We start from the raw sequence: 27,912 nt of genomic DNA, 5'->3' as shown, positions 1-27,912 counted from the left end.
TTGAAATTTTTATGAATTCTTTTTGTTTTTTAAGAGTTGCAATGAGTGTAAAGTGAGTTATCAATTTCCTGATAACTGAAGTTTGATAACCAGTACGATATTCTTCTTGCATCGAATTTGTTTATAAGCTTTGTTTATTTTGTTAACTAAGTAAAGCGGAATGAATGCAAGATAAGCTGATGCTATTTCAGACTTCATTAGATTTCCAATCACTCTCAGCAACTACTAATTAAAAAAAAAAGAGTCACAAACGGGTAGTACCCTCTTTTGTTTCAAATGATTGCAAGAACCCTTTTGTGCAACCCTTCTTTCAATTTCTAACGGAGATGCTGCAAGTAGTCTTTACTGGGATGATGTTTTAGGACTGGATGAAGTTGAGAGCATCCTCTATAGACCCAGGGGGTTAGCATTATCCCCACCTCATTTGACCACTATCAGACGCACGGTGCTCTGGCTAAATCAACCGGAATCGTCTTAAGGGGGTTCAGCTTTCTTACTTATCGATTTGGTGTTTCTTCCCTTAATACTTTATGCCGGCTGACGTCAGATTGTGGAATAACTTGGAATCTATCCCTTAGCTAAAAAATAAGGAATATCCACACGTATCTTGTCATTTATTTTAGAAGCAAGTTTAGGCAGTAGTTTTTTTCTATTCATGATTACATTTTGTTTTTTGTTATGCAGAAAATTTATATTTTGGGTCAACATCCCAAACATCCCTGTAGTTGCATGAATTTCACTCCTTAAACTCCTCTCTCGCTTCCTGGCTATTGAGAGACAGCTCTTTTGTCTTAAATTATCACTTAGTTAATACATGAACGAACATAGCCCATGGGCGTAGGAAAAAACTATTATTACCATCCCAAAACATCAATGAAAGAACTTGGTTCTCACTAACATACATCAAGAAATAAAGTCATTTTGGCTGGAAGAAGAAATTTTACTTTCCCAATAGATACGTATTTTAACTATAAAAGATATACATGCGTCTTTGAAGTGGTAAGTCAACTAATAATATTTAAAAGACGAACATGGCGGCTTCTTCTGTTGGCGTATTAAAAACCGCTTGTCACGAATGTCAAGTAGGCTGCTAGTGATATGCACCCAGTATACATATATAGCTTTATACACGTATATACATACTTGTTAAAATTACATTCATACGCATTCCACTCATATATCTGAAGATGGATGTATGTGTTACGTGAATAGAACAGCAGGCTCAGGCTCCTGCTTGCCATTCATCCACTCTGTAACTCTATTAATTCCTTTTATATATTAGCTCATTGTTTATTTACATAACGAAGATTAGTTTGATTATATTCTTGACGTTTAGAAAAAATAAAATTTTAATATTTACAATAGATACTTGTTTTTGAAATCGTTTCAGATTGAAATTGATAAGAACTTACTTGATTTATTTCTAATATTAAGGATTTTATTTTGAGTGAATAAGAACGAACTGGTTAACATTCTTTCATATTAAATTCAGTTTAATATCACCCCGTTACAGAAGTGCGTGCACAAAGAATAGGATCAATATAAACGAAATCGATTAGAGAAAGCTTTTTAAAGGATTTTCAGAGTTCATAATGGAAATTCAAAATTTATACAGAAACGAAGTAAATATTTGTTAACGGTGCCTCAGAAAGCAGATGTTTTTCTCTTTCATCGTAAAAAAGCTCAAACGATATACATTAATCAATTCATACTACGTACGTTTTATTGTAGTGTATTTTTCATTGTTCTTGATGGCTGATTCATTCATCCAAAAGGGAGAAATCAATTTGTCAATTTCAGTCTTAATTTTTATTTTTGCCAAGCTTTCGGCCTACCTAAGGACTAGGTCAACTTCAGTGATTATTTTATTGAAGATTATAATATTTCTTTTTGTATTTTAGGTCGGTAAATCTTCTGCCCTACGTTTTTATACGCCATGTTTGATTAGAGTGCATAAATAACAGTAGCTCTGAAGAGGCAAAAATAAAAATTAATGATTGAAATTGGCAATATTCTGTCTTCCTTTACTCATATTACAATTTTAGGGGCCGATTTCCGGTTCTAAAGTCCGATTTCTAACACTTCAAGATGCACTCCACAACTGGGAAGAGGCGATGTGAGCACTTTCAGTGCAAGTTCCTTTCAGAACGTCTGGGGAAGATGTTTGACAAAAAAGTGAGAGAGAGCTAACGGAGCTAGAAAGCGAGATATTCCAGATTTGCAGTTCCTCTTTCTTCCTAGTATTTCTCTCACCCTATCCAAGGTGTCATGCGATTCGTGCCTAAACATGGTAGAAATATTTTCATGGATGGTTTTACAATTTTTTTTTATTTGTTGTTAAAAATTTAGAATATATATTTTTTTTTAATGATGATTTAAGGCGCGTCAACATCTAGAATTATTGGCGCCCGGAGCTTTTTTCTGTGCACTGCCGACCTCCGGACAGTGTTCTCTCGTTACAGACAACACTGTCCATCGCCGGACAGTGAGCTGTAAGAAGCTCCTGGGAAGAGAAAATCTAAGGGTCAGCAGCTGGATTCGAACCCGGGACCTCCGCGTGGGAGTCCAGTACGCTAACCGCATAGCTAATCCCTTCCCTTAGAATAATATTCTATCAATTTTTAATATTAAGCCCAAAAAGTTTATTTATATTAAAAAAAAAAGAAAAAAAAAAGCTGGTTTGATCTCTAAGAGCAGCTAAAAAATCCAATCTCCTTCGAATTTAAACTCTCCAATCCAGAATCGTAATACTCCATTTTCAGTCACCCACCATTCCATTCATACTGACTTAAATATTCCGTTCATATCCCATTTTTCTCCATTCCACTTTACAAACTGCATATATTAATGCATTATTCAAGTTATCATTTTTGCATTGATGTATGCAATTACTGGCGTATTGCTAATATTATCAAAAAAAAAAAAAAGCTTCATTTAAGTCGATTACCATCATCAGCGTAAATTATATCCAATAGGCAGTTATTGCATCGTATCCAAGCAAGTATTGGCAGCCGAATTGTCAAATTTATGGAAGCAGGGTATTTTTAATTTAATTAACAAACGTATATGATAGCAAAACTTTTAGTGTTTAATAGGAATCTTTGTTTCTAAGAGCAAAGTTAGAAAAAAACACCAGTCTGTTGTTTGTTGGACGTTTCAATTAATTGTCATTCGAAAAAGACGGCGAGTCTGACAAAGTTTCAGCAGGCGTAATAATTTTTAGAGCAACTTTTGAACAAATTTTCACAATATAAACCGTTTAATCATGTAGATTAGGACCCGTATATCTCAGTGGTACTGCGGGGAAAAAATATTTCAAAATGTTGCCCCACGAAGATAAGACGATATTTTTTAAAATTATACAGTAGATTTAGGCACGCTAAATAGTTGATAATTTCTTTTTTTAAATTATGTATTGCAAGCGCATCATAGTTTGCACAGAACAAGATGAACAAGTGCGAACATGTTATGGTGTGAACATGCCAGTTTATCTGTCTGGATTGATAAGAGTAAAAAGAGCTGTCAGATTGAGCAGGAAAATAGAGAACATTGTGCAAGTATGAATTCCTGAGATAAAGTTGATCATGTTCAGTCCTGCTTGTCCTTTCATATCTTCTTCTTTTTATACATACCGAAGATAAGCGTAGTTACTTATCGTAAACCGACCAACTGGCGGCATCTACATCATCACTTTAAAAGCTTTAGAGAAATTATGATGTCATAAAAATCCTACTTTTCTTCTTCTTTTAAACAGACTATCGTAATTATTTTATAGGTTGGGCTGATTTGGTAAACATTGTATAATAAATATACTTACAAATTTTTTCTCTTTATAATTATTTTTCGTTTTAATTTTAGGCGCATCAACATCTAAGGTTATTGGCGCCCGGAGCTTTTTTCAGTGCACTGCCGGCCTCCGGACAGTGTTCTCTCGTTACAGACAACCCTGTCCATCACCGGACAGTGAGCAGTAAGAAGCTCCTAGGAAGGGAAAATCTAAGGGTCAGCAGCTATTATTATTATTATTTTTTAATCATGTAAGGCGCATCAACATCTAAGGTTATTGGCGCCCGGAGCTTTTTTCAGTGCACTGCCGGCCTCCGGACAGTGTTCTCTCGTTACAGACAACACTGTCTATCACCAGACAGTGAGCAGTAAGAAGCTCCTAGGAAGGGAAAATCTAAGGGTTAGCAGCTATTATTATTATTACTATTTATTATTATTATTGATTATTATTACGAAAAACGAACAGAAATCTCATTGCTAAAAGTCTAAGAATGCGCATACTTGTGGCAGCGTCTCTATAGATATTTGACATTAAGCTTAGGGTTAATCCCGACGATTGTAAAGCATTTTTTTTTCACATTATTATTATTATTATTTTATTGAATATTTCTTTTGTATTTAATTTTTTTATGAAAGTCGCGTCAACACATGAGGTCACCAACATCTGCAGTTTTTTTTTTTTTTTTTTTTCTGTATTTCTATCTGATCCCTTGTTCCACATAATTAGCACAATCTTGTAACTCTTTGGAAGTCAATCAAATCAACCAAAATTTGAGGGGGATACAAATCCCCTGGTCAAGCCATGGGGACTCGCTTCTTGAAATATCTTTACTTTCTTTGATAAGGACGTTTGAATACGAATACAGATTCATCAACAGAAGTTGAGCGATCCGGCTCCAAATTGGAATGATCCTACGAACGGACGTTTAATGCAATTAAGTATTGAAATTCATTATAAATTTATGAAGTATTTTTACTTTTACGGCCACCATTTCAAAAAATAATCGCCATTTAATTAGATGAATCTTTCAAAAAAAACATTAACTGAATTATATTCGATTAAATATTATCTCTGTGAGGAAAGTAACATTCTCATAAAGTTTTAGAGCACATTATAATGGTTTATAATAGCCAAACTATAATTAAATCATAGTTATACTTCTTTTTTTTAGATTTATCAAATCTTAAAATGCTATTCTCTGTAGTTTAACCTTATCTTAAATTAGCTATAACTATGATTAACTTCGTTTTTATAGCATTTATACACTTTTATATGTGCTAGCTAGTTATGTATTTATTGCTTTAATTAATAGTTTGTGTGGGATAAGCGTTAAAATACGATCGTCTTCTTGTCTCGCAGGACGTCTTCCTGCACTTTCTCGGGAGCCACTGCTTTCTAGGACGGGTGGGTCTGTGTCGGGATTGGCACCCTGGCACGCGTATGAATGGGCTGCGTAAATGTAAATAGATTTAGGATTGTAAATGAGTGAGAGGAATATAGAGTACTCCACTCAATGTATATATAGGAATATAACTATTAGGATGAATGTATTTATTAGAATGAATGTATTTATTAGGATGATTGTATTTATTAGGATGATTGTATTTATTAGGATGATTGTATTTATTAGGATGAATGTAATTAATAAGATGAGTATATGAGTGTACATATAAATTTTGTGTAAATAGTTTTTTTTTTAAATTTAGGTTAGATCTCTATGGGGTGCGAGGAATATCGAGTACTCCACCCCAACATTAGTTAGTCAGGTTAGAAGAAAATAGGAGTTAGGCCAACCGTTAGGTTTGTATCGATCAGATTGACTAGGTGTAGGTTAGGCTGTGTAGTAAAGTGACTATTCTACAGTATAGTTTAGGTGCAAAGGACCCTTGTTGTTGCGCACCTTACAAAACCCCAAAACAAACAAAATACGATCGAGAATGTGAAAATAGGGAACAGGTCATTTTGAGTCTATTTGTCACTTGTTACTTACAGATTAAAGTGATAATTTACTCTTTAACCACTTTTTGCGCAATAAATAAGCCAAATGCTTACTTAAAAACAGTAATAATGCTTTATATTAAATAGATTTAAAATCTGAATGATGTTTTACATCCGAACACACACGATTGTACCTGTATAGTGCAGGCTGAAATTTATTTAGTCTTTTTTATATTTTAATTACAATTCATTCTGTTAGAAATATCTGTCTAACAGATGGGCGTGACTGCCCTACAGCATTGTCTGTTTAGAATCAATTTTCTATTCGTAACCACGCCCAGTCCTCTGGCAGGCAACATTAATTATCTATGTTTTGTCTGATTGTTAACTGTCTATACAGAAGTAATGTACTTAGAAAAACAAGAAACCTTTTAATAAACGTTTAAACTTAGTTTAATAATATGGAGCATTAGCCCTTGGTCTATTAGGGAAAGGATTGTTAAGCAATTTAAAGAACCATCTCTGTAGTTTGTCTGGATGGTTAATCTACTATCGTATGCTCTTTCTTCTAGTGCTCTTAGGGAAAAACACCAGTTTGTGCTGCTGCGTTTCCGAAATTAAGTTTCTATTGGAGATTCAGAGCTCGAAACAATTTATTGTTTATCCCTGAAGACAATTCTTGCTGTAAAATGATGAAGGGATGATATCCAAAATAGAGGATTCGAACTTAAACAAGTTTACTGAAGAAATTTTTACATCATCGAGGGTGTTCTAGATCACTGATGGCGAACCTGTGACCCGCGGGTCAGACACTGACCCGCGCAAGCTTTTTCACTGACCCACAATAGCTTGGCAACCATTTGTTTGTTTACGCGGATTGATTTAGATTTTCTAATAATTTATATTCTATCTATATTTAAAAGATGTTTAGTTTTGAAAATATTCAGTTTAAAATTTTTAAACTTAACTATTGTGCAAATGGGCATTAGTGACCCAAGAGCTAGTACTAAACAAAAAAAAATGAACAAAATTTGACCCACAAAGGTTCGCCATCCCTGTTCTAGCTCATGGTGTCGAGGACTAGTTTATGACCTAAAAGTGCTTATTAAGGATGAGGGTTGTAGAAATGGATTATTGAACGATAGAGGATAGTGTTTTACCTGCGGAGCCTGGAGTCATACTCACATAAGTGAATCTTATACAGTTATTAACTATATATTAAATAATAATTTACGCAAGCAGGGTACAATTTTAGGTCTAATCAGAGTGCATTAAGTAAAATAAAAATATTTAAGGGTGGTTGTTGGTCTAGTGGTTACGAAAACTTGGCTTTATAAGTGAGGGATGCCCAGTTCTAATCCCGCTTATAGATCCTCGGTATTTGTTAGAAAAAATTGTTAATCATGAAGTATGTGCCTTCCGCCCCCGACCAAGACACCTAATTGGTAATTGGACGTTAAGCTCCGCCCTGAAAAAAAATAGGCGATTACTCCACGTTTCTTAATAAAATGATGGTTCGCATCTTCTTTATGCCCTAAAAATAGCAAAATATAACTTAAAAATCTGTGATTTACCCTTAAATTTGTCGTAAGTTCCTTTAGAGGAACCTAATAGTTAATAAAGTAGACTAGAACATATTAGCAAGAGTCGGCATTTTGAGGCGAGGAAACTGTTCTCCGGCCAAAGCAACGCACATCTGAAGGGTCACTAAGTTGTAGGATTTAGTCCTAACCACTAACGGCTGGGTGGCTAAGTCTGTAGCCTACTTAAATGAAGTTAGTCTAACTTAAGAAGATTCATTATAATAATCTTGATTAAATTGAATAACTACGTGGCCAAAACTTGTCATTGTTATTTTTCTTAGAGAGGGCGTATGAAGTGTTTGTATAAAGAATAACATACATTGATCGTATTCTGCAGTTGGAGTTGGACAAATAGAAAGTACTATGGAAAGATAACGAAGGTTGCTTCTACCCTTAATTGGCTAATCGCTGAGTAAACATTGCCTCAGGGTGGCTGCTAGGCTCAGCTCCTGAACTCCACTCCTAATTGAATGAGTAGATATTTCTGTTAGAGAACTGAACAGACAGAGAAGAGAGGGCTTCGGCTGAATTGTTTCAAAGAAAAAAGTCATCATTCTCACGTGTTTTTACTTATAATATGATCCTCGATATATATATAGGCAAGATTGTGGTGGGGATGCTGTTGGTAAGAAGAAGGTAGACTATGCGATGGAAGCTAGGTGGGGCTTGGAAAGAGGAGAAGCAAGGTTGTAGCCGCTCGGGGACCATAAAATTTCATTTTCTCTGGCAAACAGTACCCGTGCTCGGCTCGTTTGTCTCTATTTCCCATGATTACACAACCCTTATGGTTTTTCCGTAAGGAAAAGTTTAGAAAAGCGTACAGTGAGGAAAAGGCACCCTGTTACCAAACAGTAGGGCCGCCTCCCTGAAGGTCTATATTTCATGGGTCGACTAACCTCTCCCGCTTCCAGAGTAAAGTTCCACATTATAACCCCTCCAGATTTTCAGCTTTGCTAACGAGTCCTTATTTGAATTATGACGCGTATAAAGGGAACTGAGAGTCAAAACTTGTATTTTTAACTGTCAAATTACGTCTCCAGAGATTTCTATAACATCTTTACTCCCTTGATTGCGATAATAGTCCCAAGGTAAGGCTTTTTAAAATTTATTTCCTGTCCTAGGCTGTTTAGGTAAATACCATTTTAAAGATTTTTCTTCTTATTCTTCGTGTTAGTAGTGAATAAACTTTTGCTTGATTTCGAGCTTAGAGGTAAATAAATGAGTTAAAGTTTAAAACAGGGAGCGAGGAATGTAAATCAGATTGGGTGATTTACAATCTCTTACCGAAGTTCCAAAATTCAAAATAAAAAACTGTATGCCGTTTTTGTTAATTCAACCACTCAGAGACCACAATTTTTAAAACTTATAGTAAAAAAATCTGCAATATTTGCAGTATATTCTCTTGCTAATAGCAAAAGAAATTCTAAATTGCATAGTTAAAATTGCGCTAATCAAGTGAAGCAATATGTTGTAATTCATTGACCTTTGCTTTGCCTGACTCATTTGAAGCTTATCATTAGAACTAAAATTAAAAATGGAAAAATAGACAAATTTAAAAATATGTATAAATTATTAATCACTCAGTGAATTACATTTTGTTTTCCTCAAGATTATTGATTTGGTTGTGAGATATTCTTAAGTGAATCATCAACAAATTGGCAAATATGGTGTGAATAAGATAATTTATCGGAATCCGAGTAATTTATTAGATGATTATTAAACTTACACTGGGCAAAAAAAGTCTGTGAACACTAACCTAAATTTTATTACTTTTATTATTATCTGAGTAGAAACTTCTTTTATTTTCAAATGAAATATACTATTCGATAGAGGGAAACCAGAGTTTTCATTTTATATTCTATCTTTTATTTTTGTTCAACAGGAATATCACAATTAAATGTTTAACAAAACAACACCCCAAACGAATGCAAAAAAAAGTCTGTGAACAGCTGTATAAATGTGTAAAAACATTAAAATAACAAACAGAAAAACGATTGAATAAAGTTTCAAAGTTCTCTATTGTATTGTAGAAACCACAACAGTCAGTTTTGTGAATAAATAATCTAATTAGTATACATTTAACCACTAATATGGAGGTTCCCAAACCAATTCGTGAACTTATTGTGAGGTTGCGAAATGAAAGAAAAAGTATTCGAGAAATAGGGAAGATAGTTCAAAAAAAACCCTTCAACGGTGCATAATATAATTAAAAAGTACGAAAAGTACGAAAATGTGATTAGTAGGCCACGCAGTGGACGGCCACCAAAACTTAATTCCTTTCATAAACGATTCATTACGAGAATAACCCAGGACAAGCGCTCAAAAAATCAGTCAAGAATTATCAAATGATTACGGTGTAAGCGTTACACCGCAGACAATTAGAAATAAATTACATGAATACGATTATTGCGGTCGAGTCCCAAGGAAAAAACCTTTTATCAATAAAATAAATCGTAAGCGCCGATTGGATTTCGCGAAAGAATATGTTTCTAAGCCTTCTAGTTTCTGGGAAACCGTAATCTTTTCAGATCAGTCGAAATTCAATGTATGTGGGTCTGATTGACGACAAAAAGTGTGGCGAAAAAGAAATGAAGCTATGAAAATGAAAAATATGAAGCCTACTTTTAAGCATGGGGGAGGCAACATTCTGGTGTGGGGTGCATGAGTGCTAAAGGAGTGGGCAAGTTAGATCTAATTAATGGTATGATGGACCAATATGTGTATGTGGATATATTAAGACGCAATTTAAGAGAAAGTTCAAAAAAATTAGGGTTGGAGGGAACGTTTGTCTTCCAACAAGACAATGACCCGAAATATACCGCACTAAAAACTCGGGAATGGCTTTTATATAATACACCCCGGCACCTAAACACCCCTCCACAATTGCCAGACCTTAACCCAATTGAACATTTGTGGGATGAAATCAGCCGCCAAATAAATAAAAGAGAAATAAGAAACCGTGAACAACTATAAAACGCCATTTTAGAAGAATGGGATAAAATTCCAATGTTGACGACCACAAAATTAGTTGGATCGATGAAAGCTCGCTTGTTGGAAGTGATAGGGAACAAAGGAGGTCCTACAAGTATTTAAAATTTATAATACACATACAATGTGTAAGAATGATTTATTATCTGCAAAGTGTTCACAGACTTTTTTTGCATTCGTGTGAGGTGTTGTTTTGTTAAACATCTAATTGTGATATTCCTGTTGAATAAAAATAAAAGATTGAATATAAAATGAAAACTCTGGTTCCCCTCTACCGAATAGTATATTTCATTTGGAAATAAAAGAAGTTTCTACTAAGATAATAATAAAAGTAATAAAATTTAGGTTAGTGTTCACAGACTTTTTTGGCCCAGTGTATGTTCATTTATTTATTTGTTCAACTATTTAAAATTTCAATCTTGTCACAATGCAAAAAAAAAATTATAATTATAAGAAATTAAACTTTCATTAATTAATTTTTTAAAATTTAAACTGATTGGTGCCCTGAGTTTTCCCACTGCAATGGCGGCCTTCAGAAATATTTTTGTTTAAATTATGAATTTAATTTGAAATGAATTAAATCATATTCTTCTTTAACATTTCCAAATTTATGAAATTCCGATTATGTTCGTAAATACATACTGGTATATACGAGTATGTGTACAAGATTAATATAATTAAATATGTTATAGTCGTACATAAATGTAGTTTGGAGGAAGGCAAGAGCGGTAAAAATCATGATTCTTAAATTCCATTTTAAAGGGCAAAAAAAAAAAAAAAAAGAAGAAATATACGCAAATAACATTTCAAGATACAGGCCCCCTCTTCATCGCTACGTGAAGATTATAGTAGTTTTATACAAGTCATAAGAAGTTAAAGCCGGCAAGCAGTTGAACGAGACATAACATGGCCCATAAAACAAAAACAATATCACCTCCAACGAGAGGTAATTGTATGGTTTCACCGTTTAACCTTCAACTGTTCAAACACTTTAATACATGTTTGAAAAACAAAATTTATGTTATACTCTTTTCTCTTTTCTTTTTTTTTGTTCTTGTTATTGGTGGTTGTTAATGTTTGATGCACTAATAATTGGTTGTACTTATTAAATTTATGTAGCCGTCTGAGTTCAGCACTGATTATATAGTTAATTAATGTGAAAAACATTTATATAAAACATTCACTTTATTTAAATTAGCCCAATCTATTCTGTTTACAATATTTTGAATTGTGCGAAATTTTCTCACAATTTGAATTAATTGACGTCAAAAGTTATTAATTATAGCTTTGATTTTTTTTTTGGAGAAGGTAAATTTACCATTTTAGAATATCGTATTGTAGCTCTAGAATGTTGCCAATCGTTTAATTTAAACGGACTTTGTTCAATAAGTGCAAAGAATTTATTTTATCTTTTTTCCCAAGGGATAATTGCTAAATGATTGCTTAAACCATTATCGCCAATGATTGGCTATTGAGATTTTTTTTTTTTTTTTTACGTAGCTTAGATCAGATTCAGTTTAGAAGTACGTCAAAAATAGAATTTAGTTTAGTCGTTTTAAGGCTTTACAACATTTGAAAGCTAAATTTTGCTTGCACCTTTCTGAACTTTTGAAAAAGCTATGCTTGTGGTATTTCGTGTCCTTGAGTAGTTGGCCTGTTAATTTGATTCCTCAGGAGTGCAAGAGGAGACTTCAGCCCAGGCAGCGATAAAATAAATAAATTCAAGGATAGTCATCTTGAAATGAGATTAATTATACCTTGAGATGATTAATGGTATCAACTCATCTATGAGAGCGAATAACAGCAGAAAAAGGCAGTAAAAGTTAATTCATTACTGTACAATGCTAGCTTAAACAAATCAATAATATCAAAATTTAGTCCACTTCCTTAAAAAATTACCCAGAATCTGGAAAATTACAAGAAAGTTGGCGCTCTTGGAAAGAATAGAGGTGAATGGAGAGCGAGTAAGAATTATTTGTAGAGCCAGATCTCCAGATTTATAATCGATCAGGAAAGGCCCTCTCAGATAAATGCCTGGAAAGGCAGGAAAATGAGAGAACGCTGAGACTAATGAAGCTCCTGGCGTTGGTAATCTACGTGATGGTTCGATCAATTCTTAAAAAAAAGCAGGGCGACTTTGTTGTGAGAGAGAAGCACAATAGGGTATGGCCAAAATCTTTGATGAGGCCTAGGGTTTTGTGGCATTAGTAGCTTTATAAAAGGCTTGGTTGGGATGATGGATTGAAGATTCACGATTCAGGAACTAATATCACCCTGCATTTAAGACTACATACCTTTATTATGTTAAATTCTATTTCTTCTTATGTTTTATGTAGGACTATAATAAAATTTTTTGTTGAGACGATAATGTTTTTATTCTCTGAGTTAATTAATAACACTTTGACGCAGACCAAAATATACTCTCTGTAGTCAAATATGAACGTTAATCGCTGGAGAGGTCACTCAGCGCCGTCGGACGACATTTCGGTTAAATTTCGGCTGTTGGCCATCTCTCCCGATTGGCCATCTCACCCGACTTTACCCTACTTCTTCAAATTTTAAACTGCATTAAACTGCGCCTGATTTAATACTTATTAAAATTCTGAATTAAGGTTAGCCATGATTTATTTATCACATTATGTACTTTACATCCAAGTAAAAGTCATCGTCATTAATACCATTAATCATCTCAAGTTATAATTAATCTCATTTCAAGATGACTATCCTTGAATTTATTTATTTTATCGCTGCCTGGGCTGAAGTCTCCTCTTGCACTCCTGAGGAATCAAATTAACAGGCCAACTACTCAAGGACACGAAATACCACAAGCATAGCTTTTTCAAAACTTCCAAAAATTACTAAAAGCTCTTTATTGCTCTGTATCAAAGATATGGTATTTTTTTCCGTTTAAGTTTAACCAGCATAGAATCAAATATAAGATTAAGATTTAAGATTTTGCATGGCGGGACGGGACCCATGCCCCACGGCACTGCAGCCACCAAGAGGCTTATTGTGCCTTCCCTAAAGTCTAGTAGATGAAACCTCCCCTTCTATGAAGGTTGAGGGCTTTCCCTACCAGTTCCTTCTGAGCTACAATCTCCTCTGGTCTCAAGGTACCAAAGATTTCGTAGCGCAGTCTCTCGATTGCAAAGCAATCGAATAACAGGTGAGAGGCCGTTTCTTCCTCTTCCTGGCACAATCTACACATCGGTTCCGAACTAATAAGTCCTACCTTGTGCAGGTGTTTCCTGAACCTTCCGTGCCCTATGAATAGGCCTGTCCAAACCCAAAAGACCCTATGAATAGACCTTCCTGCCCAAACTTAGAGTCACTTTGGTTCTTTGTTTGCCGAACAAGGGCATAACCCTCTTGCTGTGTTTGACCCCAGGAAGCATCACCCAGTACTTTTCATGTTCTCTCCAGATCCAATCTCTGAGAACCTCATGAACTGCACCCCTAGAAATCAAATATAAATAATAGGAAAAGGTATGCGGCTCCGGAAGTCATTAATCTTAGATTTTGAAGCGCTACCTATTTAAACTTAAATAGGTAACATTAATAGATTTTGAGATTAAGTTTACATGTTTCGATAATCAAATAATGTCCATACAAAAATTGGACAAGATTGTATGTTCCAAAATTTAAAATTGACTACAGTTCGAAAGAATGTGTACTAGTTTTATTTATCTCTGAAGATGTGAATCATTGAACCCTTCTCTGTTAGATATAAGGAAATGAAATTTAGTTTTTTCAAATTTGTTCATTTCCTTTGATTTATAAACACTTACAAAGCAGTATTTAAAAAAAGAAGCATAAAAAATAAGTCATGTTTCTTGTCGCATTGCCAGGGTATCTAAGGATTTCTTTTTTTTAAGAATTATTAATATTCGGACAGGGTTATAAACTGGTGCAGAGTCCCTTTCAGCTCGCGTATATAATCACATCCTCCCCGACGTAAAACATTTGGTCATATTGGTGAGGCTTCATTAATTTCTATAAATAAACCTAACTCAAATCCATCCAGTCAATGATTTAAAAATAGAGAAAGAAAACGATTAATAAATAAAAAATCAAACTAATTCCAGAGTGTCCCTTGTCTGGCCGGAAGTGCTGGTCGGCACGATATCTCCCAGTGTTTAATGTTCGTACTATGTCGGCCATTCTTGGCACTGGTTTCCTCTTCTGGCTTTACTAAATAGAACGGCCCAAACTAACAAACACCGGGCCGATGTGAGTAAATAAACTTTAAAGCGACAATTCTTTTTTTTGGGGGGGTAATTACAGTATTTCTTTTTGAATAAAGTTGTGAGAAAGAAAAATTGTGTTTTAAATATAGACTGAACTTGGACTAACAAAGGTGTAAACACTCTCTTCTAACTTTTACTTAAAATGATTATCAGTTGTAATTGATACATTCTGACTATTTGAAAGAACATAGCGGTAGAGTCGCTTTTGTTTTAAGCTTTCTGTTTGTAAAAGATTTGAGTTTCAAATGAATATATATCTTTTTGTGGCATATAAACTTCTAATGACATTGACGCCTGCCCGTAGCCTTCTCAGCGCACTGTCGGCCACCAGACAATGTTCTCCGTACCATATAAACTGTCCATCACCGTTTATTGTGATTGTATAAAATCCAAAGAAGAGCAGCGGATATACTCGAACCCAAAATCTGGGAATTCAGTGTACTAGTACCTTCTCTCCTACCGTTCTTTTTCTTTACTTCCATCGGGTTTCAATATCCGGCCAATTAATTTTAGAAAGAAAAGAATAATGCGAGTTTCAGTCTTATTTTGCAGAGCTAGGGACTAGGTCATCTTCAGGGCTTATTGACAATACATTATTATAAAGTTGGTATGCCTTCTCACTAATCGCTTTTGTAATAGGTTTTTATGTGTTTGGATGAGATTTTAGTCAGTGTTCCCAACTATTAAATGATTTTTTTTTTTTTGTATTTTGTCCCATATTTTGTTCAGATTGTTCTTGTCAGTTTTGAAATTTAGACTGAAAATCGTCTTCTAAATTGTTCCACAGCTCTGAAGATGACCCAGTACCTGGGTCGAAAGCTCAGCAAAGTGAAGAAATAATGGCTGAAATTGGCGTTATTCTATTCTTTCTACTAGATTAATGAATCAGCGACCAAAAACAATGGACAATATTAATTTTATTTATGTCCAATCACTAATTTGAATAGCACCAATCTAACTCTAACACTCGTTAACATACGACTAAGATAGATCTTTACTCGCTGTGACTGAGGACCATTTGACTCAATTCCCATTTTAAATTCTATTCTGCGACTATTTTCATCTACTCATCCTAAATCCATGGCAATATACTCGTAGGAAGCACTCCCCATCTTTATAGCCTCACAATAGCAGTACTCAATATTCCTGCAATTATTTTTATACTTAACAAATTTTCTTGTTTAATTTCAAAACGTGTTTCCCTGGTATTAAGTAAATAAATACACTAGTAATAAGTCATTTACTTAAATAAATTTTACTGCTTCACTAAAGCTCCAAGCACCATTATTATTTTTTTTAATGTCTTGTATTATTTCTTTAATTAACTAAAAATAATTATCTTCTAGTCTTGTGTATTTTTAATGTTTATTTTTCAATATTTCTAAACTTTCTACAGAAGAAGCTTTCGAACTTTTATTGTCTTTATCTAATTATCTATATGTGCTTTTTCAGAATTGATAATTTATTTTAACATTTACTAAACCTACTTAAATACAATAATTATTAGAAATGGCTTTCACAAAAGATAAAATTTTCATAAATAAAACATAAATTCGTTAGGAAATATCTAAGTAAATATAGTTACGTGAATTACATACAATTATTATAATAATTACATACGTGAAAGCAATATTATTAAGATAGCTTATAAAAAAAAGTCTTGAAAGTCAGAAAATTTTTTTTAAAAAAATATTTTTATTAAATCTACGTTAGGAGAAGATTTGTTTATTAGAATTGTAGTAATTTCCATAAAAGAAATGCTCTTCTTAGAAGACACTCACGTCTTACGATTTTGATAATGGAGTGTTTTGTCAAGAGAGCTCTGTCCGGAGGCTCTTGGAGTCAGTGAATGGCGCCACTTTAGGCGTCAGTGAATGGCGCCACTCTTGGCGTCAGTGAATGGACGCCAATTCATATTGAATGTTTATGTTTATTTTACACATACTAACAAAATAAATTAAAATTGTATAATTTTGATAAATATTTGTTCACTTTGTATATTTTATTTTAACTGTTAATTAATATTATTTAATTAACAGTTCGCTTAATTATTTTATATTTTTTGTTCTCGTACGGTAATCTTCTGGTTTAGTGAATTTATATTAATTGTTATCGGTTCTATTCTTAATTTGTACGTATATACAGGGTGACCAGAGTTATATGCTCCACCCACTTTTTTATTTAACGGCGGGAAATTTCGAAAAAATAAAAAACACGTATTTAATCATTTTTAGTCTAGTTTATTTTCAGTGACTGACCCATTTTTTTAAACCCTTGTATCTCGAGATACAGCATCAAACTTTGTTTTTTCAAATAGAACGTTATATTTTTTGTTGCATATTTTTGTAGTATTTGAGCTCATAAAAAAAACAAACAAAATTTTTTTGAAATCGGTTAGGTTTTTCAAAAGTTATGATAATTTAAAATATGAAAAACAAATTTCAGTTTACTGTCAAAATTACGTTATTTTTTTTTTTTAAAGAATCTCTTCAAACCGATTAAAACCTAACCGATTTCAAAAAAATATTTTTAGTTTTTTTAGGAGCTCAAATAATATAAAAACATGCAAAAAAAAAAATATATAACGTTCCATTTGAAAAAACAATGTTGTGGATGCTGTATCTCGAGATACAGGGGTTTAAAAAAATGGGCCAATCACTGAAAATAAACTAGACTAAAAATGATTAAATACGTGTTTTTTATTTTTTCGAAATTTCCCGCCGTTAAAAAAAAAGTGGGTGGAGCATATAACTCTGGTCACCTTGTATATTTGTTAATAAAGTAATTTAGAATATACAATTCTAATTGGTAAACCTGCAAAAAGAGAGGTTTTTGCTCTATAAAGGGGGTGTAAATAAAGCTTTTAACATTAATATTAATTTTTACGAAGAAATATGGAGAACATACCATGTACTAGCTTGATTTTTTCTTTAATCGTTTTACATCCAACTCAATTTGTGGAGCATTTCTTCAGAATAGAATCTTCTTATTTCCACACTTATATTCAATAACCCAATTCAACGATGAAGGCTAACATTGGATACAGAACACGGCTGGCGGTTGGGGGATGATAACCCCCCAAAGATCATTACAGCAAGTAGTGGTCACATGATGGAGGGACAGTCTTTAAACTTTTCAAGTGATCATTAGCTGTATAGGAGAGACCATCTCCCCTCTTGTCGTAATTTCGGTATGCTAATAGGCCCTTTATACCGGACCAAGAACCTACGCCAATTGCTAGGGTACGACGGATTTTTTTTTTTTTAATCTCTATCTCTCTTATCATAAAGATGGGTATTTGCTATTGATAACGAGTTCTCTTTAATTTGGGCCCAGTAAAGTAATTCTCTAAGGAGTCTAACGTAAAAATGGTAAAGTGTACTTCAGAAGTCAAGAAGCCACGAAATTATTGAATATTTATTATTTATTAAACTCGTCATATATATTCTAATTTTTCACCATTTTTGTTTCTTATTGTCCTATTGTATGCAATTGCAAAATAAAATTGACGAAAAGAAAAAAAATAAAAATCCACTTCTCAGTAGAAATTGGATTTACAACGGAAGCTATTCGCTGCTTACTTTCAATTTATAAGCACGGGTGGTGTGTGTATAGATGTTTACAAGGCACCGTAGTTTAAATGTAATTATTTATAAGCTATGGGTCTGCTAGCCAGCTGGTATGGTCCCTTGGGCCATATTTTCTGAAGCGTATGATTAGCACCAAATTATGCTCACCTTCATACTGAATTATCTAGCACCAATATTGCTCCAATAAAGATTCCAGATTTATGTAGGTACTTAACCATCTTTACCTTATTTACCGTAGATATTATAAAATCAGTAAGCAGTCCAATTAATTTATTATATTAACTAAATTATACCGCAGAAAAATAATTAGTCTCTAGTACCTCATAAATACCGATAAATAATTTCAACCTACTATCGCGAAGGTATTGTTGTATGTAAGAAGTAATGCAAAGCCTTATCCTTTACGGATCTTTTGTTTAAACGACAGTCTGCATGGATATTTTTCTTCTATTAAAAGTTCACTTGAAAAATTGCAGTGCTATACGAGGGTCGTTTGAAAAGTCCGTGCAAAAATAAAAACTACTTAATTTTTTGGGGTAAACCTTTTTTATTTTTCAACATAGTCTCCTTTTAGGCTTATACACTTCGTCCAACGCTGCTCTAGTTTGTTGATCCCTTCCGAATAATAGGATTTGTCCAAGTCTGAAAAATAGCCATTCGTTTCTGCAATCACCTCCTCGTTTGAATAAAATCTTTTTCCCGCCAGCCATTTCTTCATATTGGAGAACAAATAGTAGTCCGAGGGAGCCAAGTCTCGAGAATAGAGGGGATGTGAAACGAGTTGGAACCCTATTTCCATTAATTTTGCGACCACAACTGCTGAGGTGTGAGCTGGTGCGTTGTCGTGATGGAAAAGGACTTTTTTGTGGGCCAATCGTGGGCGTTTTTCTAGCAGCTCGGTTTTCAAACGGTCCAATAACGATGAATAATATGCACCTGTAATAGTTTTACCCTTTTCCAGATAGTCGATGAGGATTATTCCTTGCGAATCCCAAAAGACAGTCGCCATAATTTTTCCGGCCGAAGGAACGGTCTTCGCCTTTTTTGGCGCAGATTCCCCCTTGGTAACACATTGTTTAGATAGTTCTTTAGTCTCAGGAGTGTAGTGATGTATCCATGTTTCATCCACAGTGACGAAACGACGCTTAAAGTCCTGCGGATTCTTCTGGAACAGCTGCAAACCGTCCTTGCAACACTTCACACAATTTCGTTTTTGGTCAAGCGTGAGCAATCGCGGCACCCATCTTGCGGATAGCTTTGTCATGTCCAAATGTTGATGCAAAATATTATGTACCCGTTCATTCGAGATGCCCACAGCACTAGCAATCTCACGCACCTTCACTCTTCTGTCATCCATCACCATATCATGGATTTTATCAATGATTTCTGGAGTAGTAACCTCATCAGGGCGTCCAGAACGTTCAGCGTCACTTGTGCCCTTATGGCCTCTCCGAAAATTTTGAAACCACTTATAAACTGTTCTAATCGAAGGTGCAGAGTCACCATAATGTTTATCAAGCTTCTCTTTAGTCTCCTCAGGCGTTTTGCCTTTCATAAAGTAGTGTTTAATCAACACACGAAATTCTTTTTCGTCCATTTTTTTGAAAATCACTCGACTTCCTCGATTCAAACGAATGCCAAACACAAAGAAATAGACCGATCTGGCTGAAACTTGGTGTGAGTTCTTCCAAGAGATGCTACTAACTAAACCTAACCTCGATACGCGCCAGTGGTGCTATCTCTCTGACTTTGCACGGACTTTTCAAACGACCCTCGTAAAAGCTCATTTTAAGTTGTGCGAATTGGATTTCAGATCTCAGTTTATGAAACTTCTTTAAAGTGTCCGGTGGGAACCTTGATCAGAACAAAAAGATGTAAGGTTACGTTATACAAAACTCTGATGCGACGTATGTATATTTACGGACTGTTACGCGCTAATACTTCCAATCTTTACCGAATCCAATCCTTACAATCCAAAATCCAAAAGTACCAACGCCCAAAAAAATACTAATGCTAATTATGTCTCTAATAAAACCCTACATAATGATTGCAAGTAAGGCGCCACGGTAGCCGAGCTGGTTAAGAGGCGAGACCTGCAAAGCTAATATGCATTGTGGTACTGGGTTCGATTCCCGGTCTTGGCCTTGGATTTTATTTAATGGTTAAATGAGAAATAGTAAAGTAAGTTTGCTAGTCGCCTCCGTCCACGACACCTAGTAAATGGTAGTTGGACGTTAAGCCCCGCCTGAAAAAATAGGCGATTACTTTACTTTTTTGATTGCAAGTATCCGATCTGATAAAACTCCGCTATCAAAGATTCCACTTCTTATCATAACACTCCTCTTCTTATCACATCACTTTTCAAGAGTAACTAATACTCCCGTTAAACGATTGAAGCGCCACTGGTCTCGAAATCATCTTCCAACGCTATGAAGTCTTATTCAAATATCACTCGCATCACATTTGCTTGCGTTAAATAATGTGCAAAGTACTTACATCTGTAGAAACCCTTTGATAGAGATCGATAGTGTTGTAAATTCGCTTCATCCGGGTTCTATTATGGTTTTATGGGCAATGCTCATCAGTCTAAAGTAATAATATGCGAATTCTCTTAAACATAATTCTTCTAGCAAGCATTCATTTAAGTATGTGACATCCAGCACCAGTCTAATTATGAAGTATTGAGAAGTCTAATTAAGAAGTAAAGGGAAATTTAGAATGTACGTACTAACTGAGACAACACTTTTCGGATGTTCTTATTGTACTGTCGTCTGCGACAGGACCTGTACACCAGAGAATTGAGTTTTGAGCTTAAACAATCCATTGCTGAAACATTCTATTTTAACCACAAAGTTTTTTTTTTTTTTCTAAAAAAAGAGATTAAATTAAAAGCATTATTTGACAATAATAAATAAATACGTAAAATAGAACCCTAAGGCATATAGGGCTTAGTGGAATATAAACTGAAGAGTATAGGAGATGTTTACAAATTGCAGTTGAAGTCCCAGCAGTTTGTCGGACATTCTTAGCCACTCAGTTTACACCATATACACACTGTACTCTCCATATACAAACCAGAACCGCCCTAGACTCATGTCTAAACTGTATATATTCTGTTTAGTCACAATGTAATCATCTAAGTTTGTCTTGAAAGTGCATCAGTTCGGTACGATCAAAGCTAAGTATTTCCCATTTCAATTTTATTTATTTTTTTGGTTGACATTTTTATTCTTAATGATTTTATTTTTAAAATTTATTTTCCCATTTTAAAAAATAATTATTATTTGAGATATGACGGTTGAATGATGGAAGAGAAATAAATATTAAAGAAGAGTTAGAAGTAATTTATTAGAAGGCGGAAGCCTCTGATTTTCTCCAGGATTGAATTCCCTGCTAAATTCCAAACAATGTTGGTCTTATTAATTCATTAGAAACGCAATCTTCATTTAAGTATTATTCAAAAACGCTTAAGGCCAGCCTCGTTCTGATGTCACATAAAATTTGTAGCGTAAGCGCGCTTTTCCAAAAGTTCAATTTGATCAGTTTCTTTGATCTTCGGAAGTCAGTAATTTCCTAAAAATTCTTCTAATTGCTTCTTGGAAGGTGAACAATTGTCCCGTAACTTCCGATCTAATTTAAAAGATTATAAATTCAATTTTTTCTATCTGTAAGAGGAGAACACCTGTAGATCGCTCGGATTCCCCATAAGTGGGGCCGAACAGAAGGCCAAACCCCTTAAAATGAGCCTATTGTCACTGATTCTTGTTTAGCTGTATTGGGTAAATCCTCTTGATTTCAGGCTATCAAGCTCTATCATACTCTGTTGATTTCCTTGAGCAAAATCGTGTTTATGTAGTTGAGATAAATGTTGTGGTTGCAAGGGAGATTTATGAGCTATAGGAAGGTTTGTAGATTTTTTAGAAGATAAGATATACTAATTAGATAAGGTTAAAACTAAGGTTCTTCGTAAAACTATAATTGAAGTATCACTCAACTACATTTTTTTCCGCTACATAATTTTGCTTTACCTAAATTGTTGCTCCCATTAAAATATCTCTGCAGGATTTCTAAAAAAATATTGTGAATGTTTAGGGTATAGGTTTAGGGTTATAGCTTTGTTAATGTCGTGAAACTAGTCACCCGCAGGGACGCCAAATACCCTGAAGAAGTGTTAAGAGTAACGATTTTTCTGTCTCCAAACAAATACTATTTGTAACATTGCTTATCAAATTAATATAAATATCATATTTAATTTTGTTTATTATCTCACACTTCTATCAAAGAACTGCTGCACCTAAGAGAACAGCGCTCTTTTAGTAGAAACATTTTTTGAGGAAGAACAAAACATGGACTGACGGATATGCCACACTTGCTTTGCATTTTCAGAAAGTAAACTATCCATTTAAAATAGAGGTACTTTAAAGAATTTTCTTCAAACTAAACCCATATTTAAGGATACATTTCACCCCTCTTAACAGTTCACAATTGATTGATCCTTACCGTACCTTCCCGAAAAATGGCCTTTTTAATGGAACCTATCCGCTCCCTCTTATTGAACTACCCTTCGTCAAATTATAATGTAAAAATCGTTCAAATACATATAAGTAGTAGATTTATATGTTTTGCAATCATTATGTGAAGTTTTACTAGAATCATAGAAGTCGTTTTCAATGAGATTTTAAAATACTGAAAGATCATTTCGGTAAAATTGCGCATACGCTAATAGACGTATTGTTCAGTGTAGGTGAGGAAGACTCAGGGTTCGTTAAAATGGGTATTTCCTGTAAGAACTAGCTGGAATTCTCTTTAAAGTGAATGTCTTTCTGGGAGGTAATAAATTGAGATGTTGCACAAAGTTTGCAACTAATTTTATTTATTTATTTGTATTTTCTTTATCGAGTTCATCATACTTTGTGCATCATAATTATTACTATTCATGTAAATGAATATTCTCACTTATTATTCAATATTATAGATAAGATTATAAATTTATAGTTAGCTAGCCAATCGTGTATGAATAAATTTCCAGAACCTTTTGTAATATTCAGAAGAGTATTAAACAAAAGGGCTGATAGCAAAGGCAGTGATGAATTTTAATCACGGTTTTCTCGTGTTGGGTTCGAACTTGTCACTCTCTACTTTTTCATTTAAAACTTTCACAGACTTTTCCATGAAGTGTACCCACCAGTGTCAGCCGACGAAGAAGTAAGTTTTTGTGGCAGGCTCCAACCCTCCCGAAGAGGTGGTGCCCACGTGAATTTATTTTTAAGAACTTCCATGCTTCGAGTTTCACTCCTAGTTTTTCCTTTTACTCCTTCTTCTTCTTCTTCTTCTTTTTTAAAGGAAGAACTTTCTTTCAACACATTCTTAACATTCTACAAACCTATCACCTTTAACTCCCCAAGTTTATACATTATTTAAAAGGATGCCAACAATAAAACAAAAGTTCTAAAAATCGCTGTTTTAAAATAAAATAAATAAAAAAATCCTAGTCGCGTAAAAGAGAATTACTCTAGACCAGAACTGTGAAAGTTGCTTTTAAGCCAGTGGACCAGATGCTCATTTTTAGAAACGTTGAAAGGTCGCAACAGCGGCGAATTAAGAAAAAAACTTTAAAAAACAAACAACCCCCTGCTTACTGACACTGAATATTCTATGGTTTTGTTTTCTGAAATAAATTTTCAGGGAGAATATTTTCTCAATGAATTAAAAGTTATTTCATCTCTAAGCCTTTTACTTAGTTCTAAATGAAAAAAAAATATTTGGCTTCTACAAATATGTCGCGCCATTTTCCATTATTTGAAACAAAAAAAGTTGATATCTCCCTAAATGAGATGATTGCAAAGAGGTTATTTATTTTTTGCGAGGTATGAAGTTGATCGCCTGCTCGTGGTGCCCTCTGCGTAAACTAATCTAAACGATCAACAGAGCACCAACCTGAATGGGTCTAGGCCAGGGGTCGGCTACCTATTTTAAGTAGAGAGCCATTTCTCCTTAAATAATTTTAATAAACCTTACTAAGAGCCGAAAGGATGATAGTGTACACAAACTCTGCAGATCATTGGTATTCACAAATTATTATTTTATGATATCCAATAACATTTAAACGTTTTATATACTTATTTTCACATATTGCAAAGTAAATAAACAATTAAATAATAACTAAACCTGTGTTTGAATGAAAATGGCGGCAGTCCTTTATATTACGTACTGCATTTTAATATAATTCTATTCAATTTCAAACCTATCACATTTAAAACTATTTTTGAAAAAATATCTTTACTTTAATAAATGAAATTTTCACTTGTTTCAATAAAATTGAAATATACAATTTACTTTGGACAGGCTGAAGAGCCACAAAATTTGGTTTAAAGAGCCGCATACGGCTCGCGAGCCGCGGGTTGCCGACCCCTGGGTCTAGGCCATCTGACCGTCTCAGGAAGTAGGAGTTTAACCTCCAAACAAAACTCTGAAGGCGCTCAGGACAAGTGTAAAGGCCTAAAGGAGACAATCCCTTCATTGCACTAGGGGACTGTGGGGCCAATCCCCCCATATCTCCGAAATCAAACAGATTACAAAAAATACTTACTTGACCTTTTCACTGAAAAATTGGTGAGGTGGGGACTAAGTAACTATTTTTTTTTTTTTTTTTTGCAATTTAATAAGATTTTAAAATTTTAATGCACAAAAAAATACCACAACCAATTAGGACATTAAACCTTACTTTTTTTTTTACAGCTATGAATTTGTATTAGCTTTTAGTGACTGTGCAATTTTTTTATTAAGGATCCAACGAGCGAGGAATCGGTCCAGAACAAAAAACAAAAACACTCCGTCTTAAGGCTAAACTGAGATATAAAAACTAAATTTATTCTATTTTTGCGTCAAACGGAGGAAGTCAAAGTAAAGCTTTGTTCAGCCGATTAAAATTTGAAATAGAACCGAATTTTTGGAACATAACATGAACGGATATGATTTTTTAATAATTAATGCCGATCTGTATCATAGGTAAATACATGCAAAAGTTGAATAAAGTTAAAATAATAATATGTTTATCGTCGAATCAAAGTCTAAAAAATCTAACGTATTCAAAAAATAATCAAAAACACAAATAAGTCCCTTTTCATATGATGACAAACAGAAAATTGATTCATTCCTATGATTATAACAATGAAGAAATAATTAATCGACTTCAAAGGTTTTTTTTTATTTCATATCTCTGAATTCGAATCCACCCACAAATAATATTTCAAAAAAACACCATCTACACAAACAACTATGTCGTCCTTAATGGCACTTAATGAGCGTACTTAGTTAAGATATCTGGTGTTTTACACCTTCTAAAATATTTAAAAAAAAAAACACCGTCGGCTTGTTAAGTTCTTTTCCTTGTATGTAAGTGTGTTTGTGTTGTATGTGGAAGAAAGAGAGAGAAAATTTGAGAGAAGGAGAGAATAACCTTCAATAATGAGCCAAGGTTTATGTGAGGCGCCCAATCATGTTGATTAGGTGAGGAGCTAGAATTATATACCTTTTTGTTTTTAATCTTGATTTTTTTTTTATTTTATTCCTGAATCATCTTTGATGTATCGTCGCTATAACCAGGGTTCAATTTATGCATTAATAATACCTAGTTCAAGGCGTCTCAGCAAATTATAGACTAGCACTTTTAATAGACTGTAGCCCTATCCTCTTGTCTACCACAATAATAAGCTTGATTATTATTGCAACGATGGTTAGTTATTTTGCATAATGTGGCCAGCTCAATTTTTGTTTTTCTCAACTAAAATTTCTTACTTTCTTTTACTTTACTTACTTTAATTTACAGCTATTTAGAATTGTGATCAACTGCATTATACGACAGCCTATTAAGGTTTTAGCATTTAAAATAACTTCGTTTTTGCAGTTCGTATGCGTTTTGTCCTGCGCTGTGGTCTTCGATCTTGTTGCCCATTTATTTGCCTTTCTCCAGCTGGCTTCAACAGAAATCTGACTAGTATCTGTTCGCAGATAAGGACATGAAAACCTATCTACCTTCTGGTTTCGTTATTAAGTGAACGAAGACTTATGTAACAGCCTTCAAAAATACTTGATCTTAATAAACATTTAGATGGATAAATTGAGGCTGAAAACCGTTCAAACAGGGGTCTTCATAACTGTTTTACTGCATCATCTCGTCATATAAAATCAATCTATTGAATGTAGATTGATCATTTTAAGTGCTCCTGAGTTGGTTTTTTTGTGGTAAGCATTTACCAGAAGCCAGAAATGCTACCACAAGAACAAAAGTTGATGAATAAAGCACGTTGAAAGTCCATATGATTAATAATGTTTTGAGCATAATGAGCAATACCATGTGGACTCGAAGAAGTGCTATATGATTGGAGGAAGAAGACGCGGTAAGTATTGCACGCAATGTAGTGAGAATGTTGAGGAAAAAAAAAATATACTATTAAAGCTTGAAGCAGGAAGAGTGGGGTCGACTGAAATTACTAGAGACGCCAATGTTTCTGCTGATAATGAAAGTAAATGCGATCAAAACTTGAAATTTATATCATAAGGTTCCCTGATCACTGCGACAAAAAGTTCAGTAGACGGCCTATCTGTGTTTTCGTCTTTGTTAACAGAATATGTGGTAGATAACTCAGATTTAGTATTCCATTTTGATAGAATTGGTGCTTCATATTCTGTTTTGGCAGCGCGATTTGACCGAGGTTAATTTTTTAGCTTTTTGAACTTCAAAAAATTTTTGGGCGGGCGGTTAAAGCCAGATTGGCGCCCGGAGCACTGTAAGTCCTCTGATGGGTCTATAGAACTGTTCTCAAGGTTGCAGACTACTCAAGATAGGGATTAGCATATGTTCATAGAAGAGGACGACTTCGACTTGCAAGTGAGAGCTTACAAGTAGGCCCTTATTGTTATGGTTATTCATTCGTTTGAGGATGAGCTAGCTGCTCTGAATCCTAAGCCCCTACGGAGTCGTGTAGCTCCCCCAGAGTGAGACAGCTGTACTTTGACACGAAGTTTAACTAAAATTGTCATTTCAAATTTTACAAAACTGATTCTCACTGGAGAAGGTTCACCTCTAGTTACAACTATTAATAGAAATAACTTTTAATAACAAAAAATCAAAAAACAAAAAAAAACATAATTCATAGCCTAATAAAGTGTCCACAAACTTTTGTCCGCCTATTTTGGTCAATTTTACCGTCGAAATTTTGATTAAACTGGTTATATTAGTAAAGTTTGCGTAGAGTTATTCTCCTGTGCCGTAGTGGAATGGTCGAAATGAGACCCACAGTGCGGCGCGGTGCACACATATATTAAATCGGGATATATGTCGACCTGGTCAGCTAGTGAGGGTGTCTCTCTGTCTCTCTGTGTAAGAGAATGAGGAGGGGAATAATCCTGATTCATCGTCCATAAACACGTTCTCTGTGTATGTTATGGTAACTTTGTTGTGTTAGAGGTATATATTTGTGACCGTGTATGTTAGCATCGCTTGTTCTAACGCATGATGGTCATGTTTAATGCATGTTTGTGTGTGTCTTTGTGTTTAGTGATGATTGATGAAGGAGGTGTGACCCGAGCCGATTAGGTACATCTGTTATGCAATCGCTTGTGGACCAACGAATTGAGTTATGAACTTCTAACTTTGTTCAAATCGGAACTACTTATCAGTCTGGCATATTGTAACAGGCAAATGTTTAAATTAATATCCTAATATACCCTGAACTAACTTTAAAATTTCTAACGATAAAATTTAATAAAATGAACTC

At 34.2% G+C, this 27,912-nt stretch overlaps 1 protein-coding gene across 8 annotated transcripts in view; it reads left to right on the top strand.

Moving 5' to 3' along the window:
• LOC141449739 (discoidin domain-containing receptor 2-like) overlaps positions 1-27,912 on the top strand; it is a 556,155-nt gene that overhangs the window by 48,308 nt on the left and 479,935 nt on the right. For 2 of the 8 annotated variants that reach the window (XM_074119461.1, XM_074119457.1), the window contains exon 2: positions 3,859-4,002. The exons of 5 other annotated variants lie outside the window; for them this stretch is intronic. The gene's annotated coding sequence lies outside the window, so the exon portion shown is untranslated. Of the gene's footprint in view, positions 1-3,858; positions 4,003-4,055; positions 4,187-27,912 lie in introns of those variants that run through there. One more of the 8 variants, XM_074119459.1, reaches the window with a different exon arrangement.

The sequence above is a fragment of the Rhodnius prolixus genome, unplaced genomic scaffold (genome assembly GCF_049639745.1).
Source record: "Rhodnius prolixus isolate KJV_2025 unplaced genomic scaffold, Rpr scaffold_2, whole genome shotgun sequence".
Classification (NCBI taxonomy): Eukaryota; Metazoa; Arthropoda; class Insecta; order Hemiptera; family Reduviidae; genus Rhodnius; species Rhodnius prolixus.
Note: the sequence above shows the minus strand (reverse complement) of the source record. Positions and strands in the feature narration are given on the sequence as shown.